The sequence below is a fragment of the Triticum aestivum genome, chromosome 1A, assembly GCF_018294505.1.
Source record: "Triticum aestivum cultivar Chinese Spring chromosome 1A, IWGSC CS RefSeq v2.1, whole genome shotgun sequence".
Classification (NCBI taxonomy): Eukaryota; Viridiplantae; Streptophyta; class Magnoliopsida; order Poales; family Poaceae; genus Triticum; species Triticum aestivum.
The window spans coordinates 291649665-291666862 of NC_057794.1; positions in this window are offsets into that span (position 1 = coordinate 291649665).

A 17198-nucleotide genomic window follows, 5' to 3' on the forward strand; every position below is an offset into this window, starting at 1 on the left:
CCCGGCGCCGCCTCGCCGCGCCGCCCGAGGCCGCCCTGCCGCGCCACCGCCGCGCCCCTCACTGCCCGGTGCCGGCGACCGCCCCGACGAGCTCCTCACCACCCCGGCGAGATCCCCGTCGCCGGATCCGGCCCCCTTTTTCCCTCTCAGGCCATCTGCAGTCCTCCGGCGATTCTCGAAGAGCGTGCATGAACCCTAGATTTGGGAGAGAGGTTGACTTTTGCCCCATTTCAGTATTTTTTAGCATATTTCATCATGTCATAACTCTGCATCGGTGGCTCCGTTTTGGGCGTGTAGCATATCAAATTGTTCGTCTCGACGAGTACTTTATTTCATACCATTGCACCATGTTCATTTGAGTTCATCTTGATGTTGTAAATGCTGTTGCAAGAGTGCTATGCAATGTTAGTTTCAGGTTCTTAGCAGAGATTGGACTTTTGTCATTTTTGCCATGTTCAATGTGTGCCTCTTATGAATTTGAGCCCTACATGAGTTTTGAAGTATGCCATGCCATCTTTACAGGGGTGTATGACATGTATTTTTGTGATCTCTATGGTGACTAGCACAAGCATGCAAAGTAGCTCTTGTAATGTTGCTGATTTCAGGGACTTAGAAATCTTCTAAGTCATTTTCCTGACTATATTTTTATGCCATGTATTCATGTTGCTATAGAGTGATCCATGCCTCTTTTGGGCATGATTAGTAAGGATGTTTTGTAGATATTGTTGTACTCTATCCTTCCATGTCTTTTTTTGCAATTATGGAGAACCCTAGCTTGACTCAATCGAGCTCTACTTTTTCTATAAAATGTTCCTGGCAGAATGTTTACGTGTTAAGGATTTTTGCCGAGGTTGTTCTAGTTTGTCCTTGCATGCTATGAGGTTGTTCTTGCCTTGTTTAGCTTCTATGCCATATCTACTTGCTCGGTGTATGCTTAGTTTGTCATGCAATGCCCTGTGGTGAGTGCATCGAGCTCGTAAACATGCGTACTTAATATCTGTTTTGCCATGTTCCGGTTTTCTACTAAGTCTGAATCTGTTAACTTTAATTTCTATGTTCACATGGTTGCCATTGTAGTTTCTGATCCCTTTTGGCTTATGGTCAGTAAGGGACTTTTGTTGTATGCTTTGAGTAGCTTCTTCCCATGCCTTGCTTTGCCATGTTATGTTCCTATAGCATGTTGTTATCTTGCTCTAAACATTGCTTCCTGATGTTAAATTCCTGACATGTTGTTTATTTCACTAAGTCTGTAACCTGATATCATTTGCACTTTTGCCATGCTTGTTTGAACCTGCTATTGAGTGAATTAGCCATACCCCAGTGTTCATATTTTGTCAAGCATCTTGAGTGGATCACTGCCTTGTATTTTTTTGCTATGTTAGAATGAAGTAGCTTGTTGTTCTTGATGCATTTAGATGGCCTCGTGCTGTTAATCGCAGATCGGTGCCATATTTGTTTTGCTTGCCATTTGCAAACCGTGCATCCGTTTCCGGTGATCTTTATATTGATTTCGACCGAAATCAACTCCTCTTTCAAGTGGGACTCTTGGTTTTCCAAGTTGAGGCCTGATTCAATCTTTCCTTTCAGAAACATGCATATGCATCGCATATCACATCCCGCATATCATGCCATGTTTTGCATCATGTTGTTTGTGCATTGCACGTGGTTGATTGTGTCTCCCTTTGCTTGTGTTCTTTCTTTGGGGAGAGCCGGGATATGAGTACATGATCGAGGAACCCGTTGAGTATGCTTACGAGCATCAAGCTAACGTCAACTCGGAGAACTTTGCAGGCAAGATGACCATACCCTCGAAATCACTTCTATCTTTGCTTGCTAGATGCTAGCTCTATTGCTATGCCTATGCTACGATACCTACCACTTGCTTATCATGCCTCCCATATTGCCATGTCAAACCTCTAACCCACCTTGTCCTAGCAAACCGTTGTTTGGCTATGTTACCGCTTTGCTCAGCCCCTCTTATAGCGTTGCTAGTTGCAGGTCAACATTGGAGTTTGTTCCTTGTTGGAACATGTTATTATCGGGATATAATTATTATATCTTGTCTACTTTAATGCATCTATACACTTGGTAAAGGGTGGAAGGCTCGGCCTTATGCCTGGTGTTTTGTTCCACTCTTGTTGCCCTAGTTTCCGTCATACCGGTGTTATGTTCCTTGATTTTGCGTTCCTTACATGGTTGGGTTATAATGGGAACCCCTTGACAGTTTGCCTTGAATAAAAATCCTCAAGCAAGGCCCAACCCTAGTTTTACCATTCCCCACCTAGCCTTTTTCCCTTGAGTTTCATGGAGTCAAGGGTCATCTTTATTTTAACCCCCCCGGGCCAGTGCTTCTCTAAGTGTTGGTCCAACCTGAGCGATATCCGGCGCCCCCTGGGCAACCAAGGTCTATGCCAACCCAACGTCTGGCTCATCCGATGTGCCCTGAGAACGAGATATGTGCAGCTCCTATCGGGATTTGTCAGCACATTAGGGCGGCTTTGCTGGTTTAGTTTTACCATTGTTGAGATGTCTTGTAACCGGGATTCCGAGTCTGATCGGGTTGTCTCGGGAGAAGGAATATCCTTAAATTGACCGTGAGAGCTTGTGATGGGCTAAGTTGGGACACCCCTGCAGGGTTTTGAACTTTCGAAAGTCGTGCCCGTGGTTATGGGCAGATGGGAATTTGTTAATGTCCGGTTGTAGAAAACTTGAACCTTAACTTAATTAAAATGAATCAACTGAGTGTGTGGCCGTGATGGTCTCTTTTCGGCGGAATCCAGGAAGAGAACACGGTCTTGTGTTATGCTTGAACGTAGGTTGTTCTAGGATCACTTCTTGATCATAGTCTCTCGATCGTGCCTTTGCCTTCTCTTCTCGCTCTCTTTTTCGTATGTTAGCCACCATATATGCTAGTGCTTGTTGCAGCTCCACCTCATACCTTTTACCCTTCCTATAAGCTTAAATAGTCTTGATCGCGAGGGTGTGAGATTGCTGAGTTCCCGTGACTCACAGATTACTTCAAAACCAGATGCAGGGACCGATGATACCATTCCAGGAGATTCGACTGAGCTCAAGTGGGAGTTCGATGAGGACTCAGGACGATACTACGTTTCCTTTCCAGACGATCAGTAGTGGTGCCCAGTTGGGGCGATCGAGGACTTAGTTGCATTTGGGGTTGTTCTTTATTTTGGTTCCGTAGTCGGACCTTGATTGTATCTGGATGAATGTAATGATATTTATGCTATTGTGTGACGTGGCGAGTGTAAGCCAACTATTTACCTCTTTTCCTTATTCATTACATGGATTGTGTGAAGATTACCCCACTTGCGACATTGCTTACAATGCGGTTATGCCTCGAAGTCGTGCTTCGACATGTGGGAGATATAGCCGCATCGTGGGCGTTACAAGTTGGTAATCAAAGCCTTCCCCGACTTAGGAGCCCCCTGCTTGATCGAATCGCTCGCGTTGTTGAGTCTAGAAAAATGTTTTGAGTCATTTAGGATTATATATATCGGAGAGTAGGATTCTTTTTACTCCTCAGTCCCTTCGTCGCTCTGGTGAGGCATCCTGACATAGAGTTTTGACTCTTCTCTTCTCAAATTTCACTAAAAAAATATAGGATCACGCGGGTATCTTCGAATCGTTTCAATGGTTTTGTGACGAGAACATTGTTCTTGGTGCCTCCTGACATTTAGGGGTTGTGGCAGTGTCCCGGGGAGTTGAGCTCCGAGGTGTTGTCGTCACAATTTTATCGTTGCAGTTCTGGAATACCTGAGTTTCGCCGACATCGAAAATCTCTTTTATGCAGTTGTTGGTGAGATAACCTCGACGCCACCGAGTACTAGGGCGGGAGTTCGGGAGTATTGCTATAACTCGTATAATAGATGCTTTTCGAAGGTTGAGGTAAATGATTTCCGAAGGTTTCTTGGTTATGTGTTGAAGGATGGATACAACTGGATGTAGGATTTGCTAGCTTTGGGTGAGATTTTATGCTTCCCCTGTATCCCCAACACCTGATTGCATAACCGGGAGAATTTCGGGAGTTTCATTGGTGGGAATTCATGTAGCTCTAGTATTTCTTCCGCGGATATTTGGTTTGTGATTGGGTAATCCTTACCAAGTATTTGTTCATATCCGTACCTTGTTGTTTTATTCTTCTACCTCTATCTAAGTGGCTTCTCAATTTATGGAAGTGTGACCATTTCAATTGGATTTCATTCGTTCATTTTGTCCGGATGTTAAGACTATATGTTGCAATTTCGATCCATTTGATTCAGCTTGAATATATGTCTGTCAAGATGCTAACGGATGTCACCCTCTTCAGGATGGCTCCTCCAACGCGTCTGAATCCGGATCCACCACCACCACCTCCACCTCCGGAGGCATGGCAAGCTGTGATGGCCGCTACCAATGAAAACACACAGATGCTTATGCAACTCTTGCAAGAGCGCAACCAAGGAAATCAAGGCCATGGCAACTTTCAGAATCAGTTTGCTACACTCAACCTGTTCCTCGCAAACCAGCCAAAGACCTTCATTAACTGTGTCGAGGCAACAGACGCTGATGATTGGCTCGTGGATATCTGCAAGCATTTCGAGTGCAGCAACGTCAGGCCTGAGGACTTTGTCAAGTTTGCTTCGTTCCAACTCAAAGACCAAGCTGCTGAGTGGTATCAACAATACAAACATTCCAGAGGAGGTCGTGTGATTACCTGGGATGAATTCCGTCAAGACTTCAAAGCCCACCACATTCCTCAGAGTGTTGTTGAGAGCAAGTGTGAGGAGTTCTGCAAGCTGAAGCAAGGCAGCTTGTCTGTCTACCAGTACAACATCAAGTTCCAGAAGCTCGCTCGTTTCGCTAAGCAAGACGTCCCTGACGAGAAGAGCATGATTTATCAGTTCAGAGGTGGCCTCGGAGAAGATCTCCAACTAGCTCTCGTGCTTTTTGAGCCGTAGAAGTAAGATGAGTTTTACAACATGACACTGAAACAAGAGACTGCTCAGCTCAAGTGCGATGCTTCCAAGAAACGAGTCAGCGATGCAACTCCTTCTTCCTCAACTCAACTGGTAACTAAGCACCAAAAGTATTGGTTGCCTCCTCCTCCTCCGTTCCGTCAGCCTTATCAGTAGAAGAGCAAAGGTGGCAATGGATCTTCCCACCCACCCAACCCAGGCTTTCAGAACAAGACTTCGTCTCATGCTCCAAGATCAAGTGCTCCGTATCACCGTCCGCTCTCGGAGGTCACGTGCAACAAGTGTCAGCAGAAGGGTCACTATGCCAACAAATGCTTCAATCAGAGGCGTCTTCCTCCTCCTCCTGTGAGTTTTGCTAGCACCGCAGTGGTCAAGCATAACCCCAAGTCTGCAAAGGTCAACTTGATGAACGCAGCTCAGGCAGAGGACTCGTCAGATGTTATCATGGGTAACCTTCCTATTAACGATGTTCCTGCAAAAGTCCTTTTTGATACTGGTGCATCGCATTGTTTCATTTCAAGACCATTTGCATCTAAGCATGAGTTGCCTTTTCAAGATTTGCCTAGACAATTATCAATTGTTTCTCCGGGTAAATTCATGAACGCAAGCTCTATGGTCCCGGATGTTACTATCACGTTGGGTGAATATAAGTTTCTGTCCTCTCCAGTGGTCCTTGGTAACTCGGATATTGATCTTATTCTTGGGATGGACTGGCTTTCTGAGCACAAGGCTCAGCTTGATTGTGCTGCCAGGCAGATTCAATTGACACATTCGTCTGAGGATGTAATCGTCTTTGCCGCTCGTGATGATACCATTCGACTGTTTTCTCTCAATGAGAAGAGCGAGCTGGATGCCATTTCTCAGATTCCAGTCGTTTGTGAATATCAAGACGTCTTTCCAGTAGAGCTTCTAGGAATGCCTCCGCACCGGCCATTTGAATTCGTCATCGACGGAACCTGTTTGCAAACGTCCTTACAAGCTTGGACCTGAAGAGTTGAAGGAGCTGAAGAAACAACTCAATATTCAAGAGCGTATGGGTCTCATCCGACCAAGTTCTTCTCCATGGGATTGTGGTGTTCTTTTTGTCAAGAAGAAGGATGGAACGGACCGACTTTGTGTCGACTACCGTCCATTGAACAAGAAGACCATAAAGAACAAGTACCCACTTCCCAACATCAATGAGCTTTTCGAACAACTCAAAGGTGCTCAAGTATTCTCCAAGCTTGATCTCCGTATGGGCTATCATGAGATTCACATTCGTGAAGAAGATATCCCCAAGACAGCATTCAGAATAAGCTATGGTTCATATGAATACACTGTCATGTCTTTCGGCCTTGTCAACGCTCCTTCAACATTCTCTCGCATGATGAACTTCATCTTCAACGCCTACACAAATGACTTCGTCTTGGTCTACCTCGATGACATTTTGGTCTTTTCGAAGAACAAGGAGGATCATGCCAAGCATTTGAGATTGGTGCTAGATAAACTCAAAGAACATCAGTTCTATGCGAAGTTTTCAAATTGTGAGTTTTGGCTCGATGAGGTTCTCTACCTTGGGCATATCATCTCCTCCAAGGGCATAGCTGTTAATCCTGAGAAGGTGTCTGCAATTGTGAATTGGGAACCACCTCAGAATGTGAAGCAACTCCGCAGCTTCCTTGGGCTCGCAAGCTATTGTCGAAGGTTCGTTGAGAACTTCTCTAAGATCGCGAAGCCTCTTTCCAACCTCCTGTAGAAGCATGTGAAGTACGTCTGGTCGCCTGAGTGTGACATCGCTTTCAACACCCTCAAAGACTTAGAATTCTTCTAAGTCATTTCCTTGAGGTTATTTTTATGCCATGTATTTATGTTGCTACAGAGTGATCCATGCCTCTTTTGAGCATGTTCAGTAAGGATGATTTTGAGATATTGTTATGTTCTATCCATCCATGTATTTGTTTGCAATTATGGAGTACCATAGCATGACTCAATCTTGCTCTACTTTTCCTATAAAATGTTCCTAGCGGATTGTTTACGTGTTAATCAATTTTGCCGAGGTTGTTGTAGTTGATCCTTGCATGCTATGAGATGGTTCTTGCCATGGTTATCTTCTTGAACATGTCTTCTTGCTTGGTGTATGATTAGTTTATCATGCAATGCCTTGTGGTGAGTGCATTGATCTCGCAAACATGCCTACGTAACTCTGTTTTTGCCATGTCCAGTTTTCTGCCAAGTCTGAATCTGTTAAAGAAACTTGCTATGTTTACATGGGTGTCATCATATCTTCTGATCCTTTTTGGCTTATGGTCAGTAAGGGACTTTTGTTATATGCTTTGAGTAGTTTCATGCCATGCCTTGTGTTGCTATGATCTGATCCTGTAGCATGTTGTTATCTTGCTCTAAACATTGCTTCCTGATGTTAATTCCTGACATGTTATTTTCACTGTCTGTGACCCTGATATCTTTTGCACTTTTGCCATGCTTGTTTGAACCTGCTCTTGTGTGATTTAGCCGTAGCTCAATGTTCATCTTTTGTCAAGCATCTTGAGTAGATCACTGCCATGTGCTTTGTTGTTATGTTAGATTGTAGTAGCTTATTTTCTTGATGCATTTTAGATGGCATCGTGCTGTTAATCGCAGATTTGTGCCATTATTGTTTGGCTTGCCATTTGCAAACCGTGCATCTGATTCCGGTGATCTTTATATCGATTTCGACCGAAATCAACTCATCTTTCCAGCGGCACTATTGGTTTGCCAAGTTGAGTCCTGGTTCAATCTTTTCCTTCCGGAGCATGCATATGCATTGCGTTTTACATCCCGCATATCATGCCATGTTTTGCATCATGTTGCTTGTGCATTGCACCGTGGTTGATTGTGGTTCCCTTTGCTTGTGTTCTTGCTTTCGGTAGAGCCGGGAGATGAGTACGTGATCGAGGAACCCATTGAGTGCACTTACAAGGATCAAGCTTACGTCAACTCAGAGAACTTTGCAGGCAAGATGAACATACCCTCGAAATCACTTTTATCTTTGCTTGCTAGTTGCTCGCTCTTTTGCTATGCCTATGCCGCGATACCTACCACATGCCTTATCATGCCTCCCATATTGCCATGTCAATCCTCTAACCCACCTTGTCCTAGCAAATCGTTGTTTGGCTATGTTGCCGCTTTGCTCAGCCCCTCTTATAGCGTTGCTAGTTACAGGTGAAGATTGGAGTTTGTTCCTTGTTGGAACATGATTATTGTTGGGATATCATTATTATATCTTCTCTACTTTAATGCATCTATATACTTGGTAAAGGGTGGAAGGCTCGGCCTTATGCTTGGTGTTCTGTTCCTCTCGTGCCGCCCTAGTTTCTGTCATACAGGTGTTATGTTCCTTGATTTTTGCGTTCCTTACGCGGTTGGGTTATAATGGGAACCCCTTGACAGTTCGCCTTGAATAAAACTCCGCCAGCAAGGCCCAACCTTGGTTTTACCATTTGCCACCTAAGCCTTTTTCCCTTGGGTTCCACGGACTCAAGGGTCATCTTTATTTTAAACCCCCGGGCCAGTGCTCCTCTGAGTGTTGGTCCAAACTAGAGCACCTTGCAGCGCCACCTCGGGGAAACTCGAGGGTTGGTTTTAGTTGTACGGATTGCTTATCCGGTGTGCCCTGAGAACAAGATATGTGCAGCTCCTATCGGGATTTGTCGGCACATTCGGCGCCTGTGCTGGTCTTGTTTTACCATTGTCGATATGTCTTGTAACCGGGATTCCGAGTCTGATCGGTTCGACCTGGGAGAAGGAATATCCTTCGTTGACCGTGAGAGCTTGTGATGGGCTAAGTTGGGACACCCCTACAGGGTTTTGAACTTTCGAAAGACGTGCCCGCGGTTATGGGCAGATGGGAATTTGTTAATATCCGGTTGTAGAAAACCTGACACTTAACTTAATTAAAATGAGTCAACAGCGTGTGTAACCGTGATGGTCTCTTTTCGGCGGAGTCCGCGAAGAGAACACGGCCTCGTGTTATGCTTGAACGTAGGTAGTTTTAGGATCACTTCTTGATCTTTGTAGCTTCTCGATCGTGCTTTGCCTTCTCTTCTCGCTCTCTTTTGCGTAAGTTAGCCACCATATATGCTAGTGCTTGCTGCAGCTCCACCTCACTACCTTTCCCTACCCATAAGCTTAAATAGTCTTGATCGCGAGGGTGTGAGATTGCTGAGTCCCCGTGGCTCACAGATTACTTCCAAAACCAGATGCAGGTGCCGATGATGCCATTCCAGGAGATGCGCTGAACTCAAGTGGGAGTTCGATGAGGACTCAGGATGTTACTATGTTTACTTTCCAGACGATCAGTAGTGGAGCCCAGTTAGGGCGATCGGGGATCTTATGCATTTGGGGTTGTCTTTATTTTGGTTCCGTAGTCGGACCTTGATTGTATCTGGATGATGTAATGCTATATTTATGTATTGTGTGAAGTGGCGATTGTAAGCCAACTCTGTACCTCTTTCTTATTCAGTACATGGGATGTGCAAAGATTACCCCTCTTGCGACATGCCTACAATGCGGTTATGCCTCTAAGTCATGCTCCAACACGTGGAAGATATAGCCGCATCGTGGGTGTTACAGTAACAAATAGTTTTGTGATAAGATAATTTGTAACGAGCAACAAGTAACAAAAATAAATAAAGTGCAGCAAGGTGGCCCAATCCTTTTTGTAGCAAAGGACAAGCCTGGAAAAATTCTTATATAGAGAAAAGCGCTCCCGAGGACACATGGGAATTATCATCAAGCTAGTTTTCATCATGATCATATGATTTGCGTTCGGTACTTTAATAATCTGATATGTGGGTGGACCGGTGCTTGGGTACTGTCCTTACTTGGACAAGCATCCCACTTATGATTAACCTCTATTGCAAGCATCCGCAACTACAACAAAAGTATTAAGGTAAACTATCCATAGCATGAAACATATGGATCCAAATCAGCCCCTTACGAAGCAACGCATAAACTAGGGTTTAAGCTTCTGTCACTCTAGCAACCCATCATCTACTTATTACTTCCCAATGCCTTCCTCTAGGCCCAAATGAAGGTGAAGTGTCATGTAGTCGACGTTCACATAACACCACTAGAGGAGAGACAACATACATCTCATCAAAATATCAAACGAATACCAAATTCACATGACTACTAATAGCAAGACTTCTCTCATGTCCTCAGGAACAAACGTAACTACTCACAAAGCATATTCATGTTCATAATCAGAGGGGTATTAATATGCATATAGGATTTGAACATATGATCTTCCACCAAATAAACCAACTAGCATAAACTACAAGGAGTAATTAACACTACTAGCAACCCACAGGTACCAATACCGGACTTAGAGACAAGAATTGGAAACAAGAGATGAACTAGGGTTTGAGAGGAGATGGTGCTGGTGAAGATGTTGATGAAGATTGACCCCCTCCCGATGAGAGGATCGTTGGTGATGACGATGGCGATGATTTCCCCCTCCCGGAGGGAAGTTTCCCCGGCAGAACAGCTCCGCCGGAGCCCTAGATTGATTCCGCCAAGGTTCTGCCTCGTGGCGGCGGAGTCTCGTCCGGAAAGCTGGCTTATGATTTTTTCCTCATCGAAAGACTCCATATAGCAGAAGATGGACATCGGAGGGCCACCAGGGGGCCCACAAGGTAGGGGGGTGCCTGGGCGCGCCCCCACCCTCGTGGGTAGGGTGTGGCCCCCCTCCGGAACTTCTTGCGCTCAGTTTTTTTTATATAATCTGAAAATGACTTCCGTGAAGTTTCAGGACTTTTGGAGCTGTGCAGAATAGGTCTCTAATATTTGCTCCTTTTCCAGCCCAGAATCCCAGCTGCCGGCATTCTCCCTCTTTATGTAAACCTTGTAAAATAAGAGAGAATAGGCATACGTATTGTGACATAATGTGTAATAACAACCCATAATGCAATAAATATCGAAATAAAAGCATGATGCAAAATGGACGTATAAACTCCCCCAAGCTTAGACCTCGCTTGTCCTCAAGCGAAAGCCAAAATCGAAAAATATGTCCACATGTTTAGAGATAGAGGTGTCGATAAAAATAAAATAAGGACATGAGGGCATCATGATCATTCTTAAAACATTAACTTATATAATTCTTGGCATATGATCTTTTATGCCAAAGTAACAATTCAATCACAATTTCAAGTATGAATCATAAACTTCATTGAAAACTAACAAACTGTAATCTCGGTCATTAGAGCAATTGCAATTTCTCATAACATAGGAAAGAGTCAATATAAGAGATTTTCAGCAAGTCCACATACTCAACTATCATATAGTCTTTCATAATAGCTAACACTCACGCAATACTTATGGGTATGGAGTTTTAATCGGACAAGAGAAAGATAGGGGCTTGTAGTTTTGCCTCCCAACATTTTACCTCAAGGGTAATGTCAACAATAATAGTTCATGAAAACTCACATCCAATTAGCCATATATAACAGGATCTTTCCAACATGTTGTGCTTGCCAAAAGATAAAATTTAAAACGGAAGGGTGAAGATCACCATGACTCTTATGCAAGGTAGGAGATAAAAGTAAAAGATAGGCCCTTCACAGAGGGAAGCAGAGGTTGTCATGTGCTTTTATGGTTGGATGCACAAAATCTTAATTCGAAAGAATGCCACTTTATATTGCCACTTGTGATATGGACCTTTATTATGAAGTTCGTCGCTTTTATTTCTTCCATATCACACGATCGTATAAAGCTTATTTTCTCCCACACTAATAAGTCATACATATTTAGAGAGCAATTTTTATTGCTGGCACCGATGACAACTTACTTGGAGGATCTTACTCAATCCATAGGTAGGTATGGTGGACTCCCATGGCAAAACTGGTTTAAGGGTGCTTGGAAGCACAAGTAGTATCTCTACCTAGTGCAAAGAATTTGGCTAGCATGAGGGGGAAAGGCAAGCTCAATCATGTTGGATGATCCAAGAAAATATAATTTGTCTCAGATGCAAGAAAACATAACCCATTATGTTGTCTTTCTTGTCCAACATCAACTCTTTTAGCATGTCATATTTTAATGAGTGCTCACAATCATAAAAGAAGTCCAAGATAGTATATTTATATGTCAAGACCTCTCTTTCTTTATTACTTCCTATTAATTGCAACGATGACCAAAACTATGTTTGTCAACTCTCAACGACTTTTATTCATCATACTTTTTATATGTGAGCTCATTACTCTCCATAAGATCCATATGATCTATTTTATTTCCTTTTGATTCTTTCTCTTTTCTTTTATTCCCTCAAGATCATAGCAAGATAATCAAGCCCTGGACTCAACACTAATCTTTATTATATATAGCTCACGGACTCGATTACATAGAAGGATCATAAAGCAAAACCCACAACTAGATCATACTAAGAACTTTTATTCTACTAGCTCAAAATATTATCAAAAGGATCGAACTAAGAAAAATGGTAAAGATAAAAGTGATGGTGTTACGATACCGGGGCACCTCCCCCAAGCTTGGCAGTTGCCAAGGGGAGTGCCCATACCCATGTGATTATGTCTCCTTTGTTGGTGAAGATGGAGTTGTTGATCTTGGATAGTCGCACATCGAGCGTAGGAGATCTTCCAACTTGTGGACAATGCCCTTGAGTGCGATGATATGCTCCTTCAACAAAATATTTTCATGTGTGAGATACTTGTTTTGTATACAAGCTAACTCAATTATCTTGAAAGTTTCGATCTCAGTTGGGGTGAGAAGATTGTGATCAAGTTGAAGGATGTCTTCTGTTGCCGGAACTTGGTGCTCCGTGGCCTTCTTGATCCCTTCATCCTTGTTGATCTCCATGGGTTATTCTCTTTTCATCTCTAAGTTCATTAGCCAAGCATCATTGCGCTCATTGTTGGAGGAGGAGGGAGACGTCATGATGCTTGGCCTTGACAACCCTGGTAGAAAATAGCTCGAAACAAGAACAGGAAATTTTTGGGTGATACGGTGGTCAAAACTTTCGGGAGATCATATAATGAATTTTTACCGACCAAAATATGTATCATGCAAAAAAACGGAGTCGGAGAGCACACGAGGTGCCCACAAGGTAGCGGGCGCGCCCAGGGGGTAGGGCGTGCCCTCCACCCTCGTGGAGCCCTCGTGTCCTTCCCGGACTGCTTCTTATTTTTCTATTTTTCTAAATATTCCAAAATGGAAGAAAATTGCCATTAGAACTATTTTGGAGTCGTTTTACTTACCATACCACATACCTATTCCTTTTCAGAGTCTGAAATGTTCTGGAAAGTGTCCCTTATGTATTCCTCCGGGGTTACGGTTTCAATAACAATGGTTTCAACATTTATAGGATTACCTGAGATATAATGTTTGATTCTTTCACCGTTCAACACCTTCGGGTTTGTGCCTTCGAAGTTGTTGATTTTTATGGCCCCGGAACGATAGACCTCCTCGATAACGTAAGGACCTTCCCATTTAGAGAGAAGTTTTCCTGCAAAAAATCTTAAACAAGAGTTGTATACCAATACATAATCACCTACATTAAACTCACGCTTTTGTATTCTTTTGTCATGCCATCTTTTAAATTTTTCTTTAAACAATTTGGCATTCTCATAGGCTTGGGTTCTCCATTCATCGAGTGAGCTAATGTCAAATAACCTCTTCTCACCGGCAAGTTTGAAATCATAATTGAGCTGTTTAATAGCCCAATAAGCCTTATGTTCTAATTCGAGAGGTAAGTGACATGCTTTTCCATAGACCATTTTATACGGAGACATACCCATAGGATTTTTTATATGCAGTTCTATAGGCCCATAATGCATCATCAAGTTTCTTGGACCAATTCTTTCTAGATCTATTAACAGTCTTTTGCAAAATTAATTCGATTTCTCTATTACTCAATTCTACCTGACCACTAGACTATGGGTGATAAGGAGATGCAATTCTATGATTAACATCATACTTAGAAAGCATCTTACGAAAAGCACCATGAATAAAATGTGAACCACCATCAGTCATTAAATATCTAGGGACTCCAAACCTTGGAAAAATAACTTCTTTAAGCATCTTAATAGAAGTGTTATGATCAGCACTACTGGTTGGAATAGCTTCTACCCACTTAGTAACGTAATCAACAGCAACTAAAATATGTGTATATCCATTGGAGGCAGGAAAAGGTCCCATATAATCAAAGCCCCAAACATCAAATGGTTCAATAACAAGTGAATAATTCATAGGCATTTCTTGACGTCTACTAATATTACCAATTCTTTGACATTCATCACAAGATACAACAAACTTACGGGCATCCTTGAAGAGAGTAGGCCAATAAAAACCGGATTGCAATACCTTATGTGCAGTTCTATCTCCAGCGTGGTGTCCTCCATAAGCTTCGGAGTGACACTTGCATAGGATCTGTTCCTGTTCATGCTCAGGTACACAACGTCTAATAACACCATCTACTCTTTCTTTATAAAGATGTGGGTCATCCCAAAAGTAATGTCTCAAATCATAGAAAAACTTTTTCTTTTGCTGGTATGTGAAACTAGGTGGTATAAATTTAGCAACAATATAATTAGCATAATCAGCATACCATGGAGCAGTACGAGAAGCATTTATGACATTTAATTGTTCATCAGGAAAGCTATCAGCAATAGGTAGTGGGTCATCAAGAACATTCTCTAGCCTAGACAAATTGTCTGCAACGGGGTTCTCAGCTCCCTTTCTATCAATAATATGCAAATCAAATTCTTGTAGCAAGAGAACCCATCTAATAAGTCTAGGTTTAGCATCTTTCTTTTCCATGAGATATTTAATAGCAGCATGATCCGTGTGAATAGTTACTTTAGAATCAACAATATAAGGTCTGAACTTATCACAAGCAAATACAACTGCTAAGAATTCTTTTTCAGTAGTAGCATAATTTCTCTGAGCATTGTCTAGAGTTTTACTAGCATATTGAATAACATTTAATTTCTTATCAACTCTTTTCCCTAGAACAACACCTACAGCATAATCACTAGCATCACACATAATTTCAAAGGGTAAATTCCAATCAGGTGGCTGAACAATAGGTGCAGAGATCAATGCTTTCTTAAGTACTTCAAATGCTTCTACGCAATCATCATCAAAAACAAATGGCATATCTTTTTGTAATAAATTAGTCAAAGGCCGAGAAATTTTTGAGAAGTCCTTAATGAACCTCCTATAAAAACCAGCGTGACCAAGGAAACTTCTTATACCTTTGATGTCCTTGGGACATGAAATCTTTTCAATAGCATCAACCTTAGCTTTGTCAACTTCAATGCCTCTTTTAGAAACTTTATGCCCCAAGACAATACCTTCATTAACCATAAAGTGGCATTTCTCCCAATTCAATACAAGGTTAGTTTCCTCACATCTCTGCAAAACTCGATCAAGGTTGCTTAAGCAATCATCAAAATAGGATCCATAGACGGAGAAATCGTCCATGAAAACCTAACAAATCTTTTCACAAAAGTCAGAGAATATAGCCATCATGCATCTTTAGAAGGTAGCAGGTGCATTACATAAACCAAAAGGCATACATCTATAAGCAAAAGTACCGAACGGGCAAGTAAAAGTGGTCTTAGATTGATCATCAGCTGACACGGGTATTTGAGAGAAACCAGAATAACCATCTAGGAAGCAAAAATGTGTATGTTTGGATAATCTTTCTAGCATTTGATCAATAAAAGGTAAGGGGTAATGATCTTTTAGTAGCCTTATTTAATTTGCAGAAATCAATTACCATCCTAGAACCTGTAATAATTCTTTGAGGAATCAATTCATCTTTATCATTAGGAACGACAGTAATACCTCCCTTTTTAGGGACACAATGGACAGGACTTACCCACTGACTATCAGCAACGGGATAAATAATACCTGCCTCCAGAAGTTTTAGTATTTCCTTTCTTAACACTTCTTTCATCTTAGGATTCAGTCGTCGTTGGTGATCACAAACTGGTTTGGCATCTTTCTCCAAATTTATTTTATGTTGACATAGAGTGGGACTAGTGCCTTTAAGATCATCGAGAGTATATCCAATAGCAGCATGGTGCTTCTTCAGAGTTTTCAATAATCTCTCTTCTTCATGCTCTAAAAGGTTAGCACTAATAATAATAGGATATATCTTATTTTCATCAAGATAAGCATATTTAAGAGTATCTGGTAACGGTCTGAGCTCAAACACGGGATCACCCTTGGGTGGAGGAGGATCCCCTAGGATTTCAACAGGCAAATTGTGTTTCAGGATGGGTTCCTGTTCAAAGAATACTTCATCTATTTCCCTTCTTTCATTCATAAACATATCATTTTCATGGTCTAGCAAATATTGTTCTAAAGGATCACTAGGAGGCACGGCAATAGAAGCAAGACCAATAATCTCATCTTTACTAGGAAATTCCTCTTCACGGTGTTGTCTACAAAATTTAGAGAAATTAAACTCATGAGACATATCACCTAAACCAATAGTAACAACATCTTTTTCGCAATCTATCTTATCATTAAGTGTGTTCAAGAAGGGTTTACCAAATATTATGGGACAAAAGTTGTCTTGTGGGGAACCAAGAACAAGAAAATCAGCAAGATATTTAGTTTTCCCACACAAGACTTCAACATCTCTAACAATTCCAATTGGTGAAATAGTATCTCTATTGGCAAGTTTAATTGTGACATCAATATCTTCTATCTCAGCAGGTGCAATATCATGCATAATTTCTTTGTATAAGTCATGGGGTATAGCACTAGCACTGGCACCCATATCACATAAGACATGATAACAATGATCTCCTATTTTAACAGAAATAACACGCATGCCCACCACAGGTCTATGTTTATCTTTAGCACAAGGTTTAGCAATTCTAGCAGTTTCATCAAGGAAATGAATAACATGCCCATCAATATTATCAGACAAGAGATCTTTAACAATAGCAATATTAGGTTCAAATTTAATTTGCTCAGGAGGTGTATAGGTTCTAATATTGATTTTACAAACCACAATTGAAGCTTTAGCATGATCTTTTATCCTAACAGGAAAAGGTGGTTTCTCAACATAAGCAGTAGGAACAATAGGATCATTATAAGTGACAGACTTTTCTTCAAATTTAATAGGTGCGACTACTTTTACTTCTATGGGAGGATGATATTTAAACCACTTATCTTTAGGGAGATCGATATGAGCAGCAAAAGATTCACAGAAAGGGGCTACTATCTCAGAGTCAA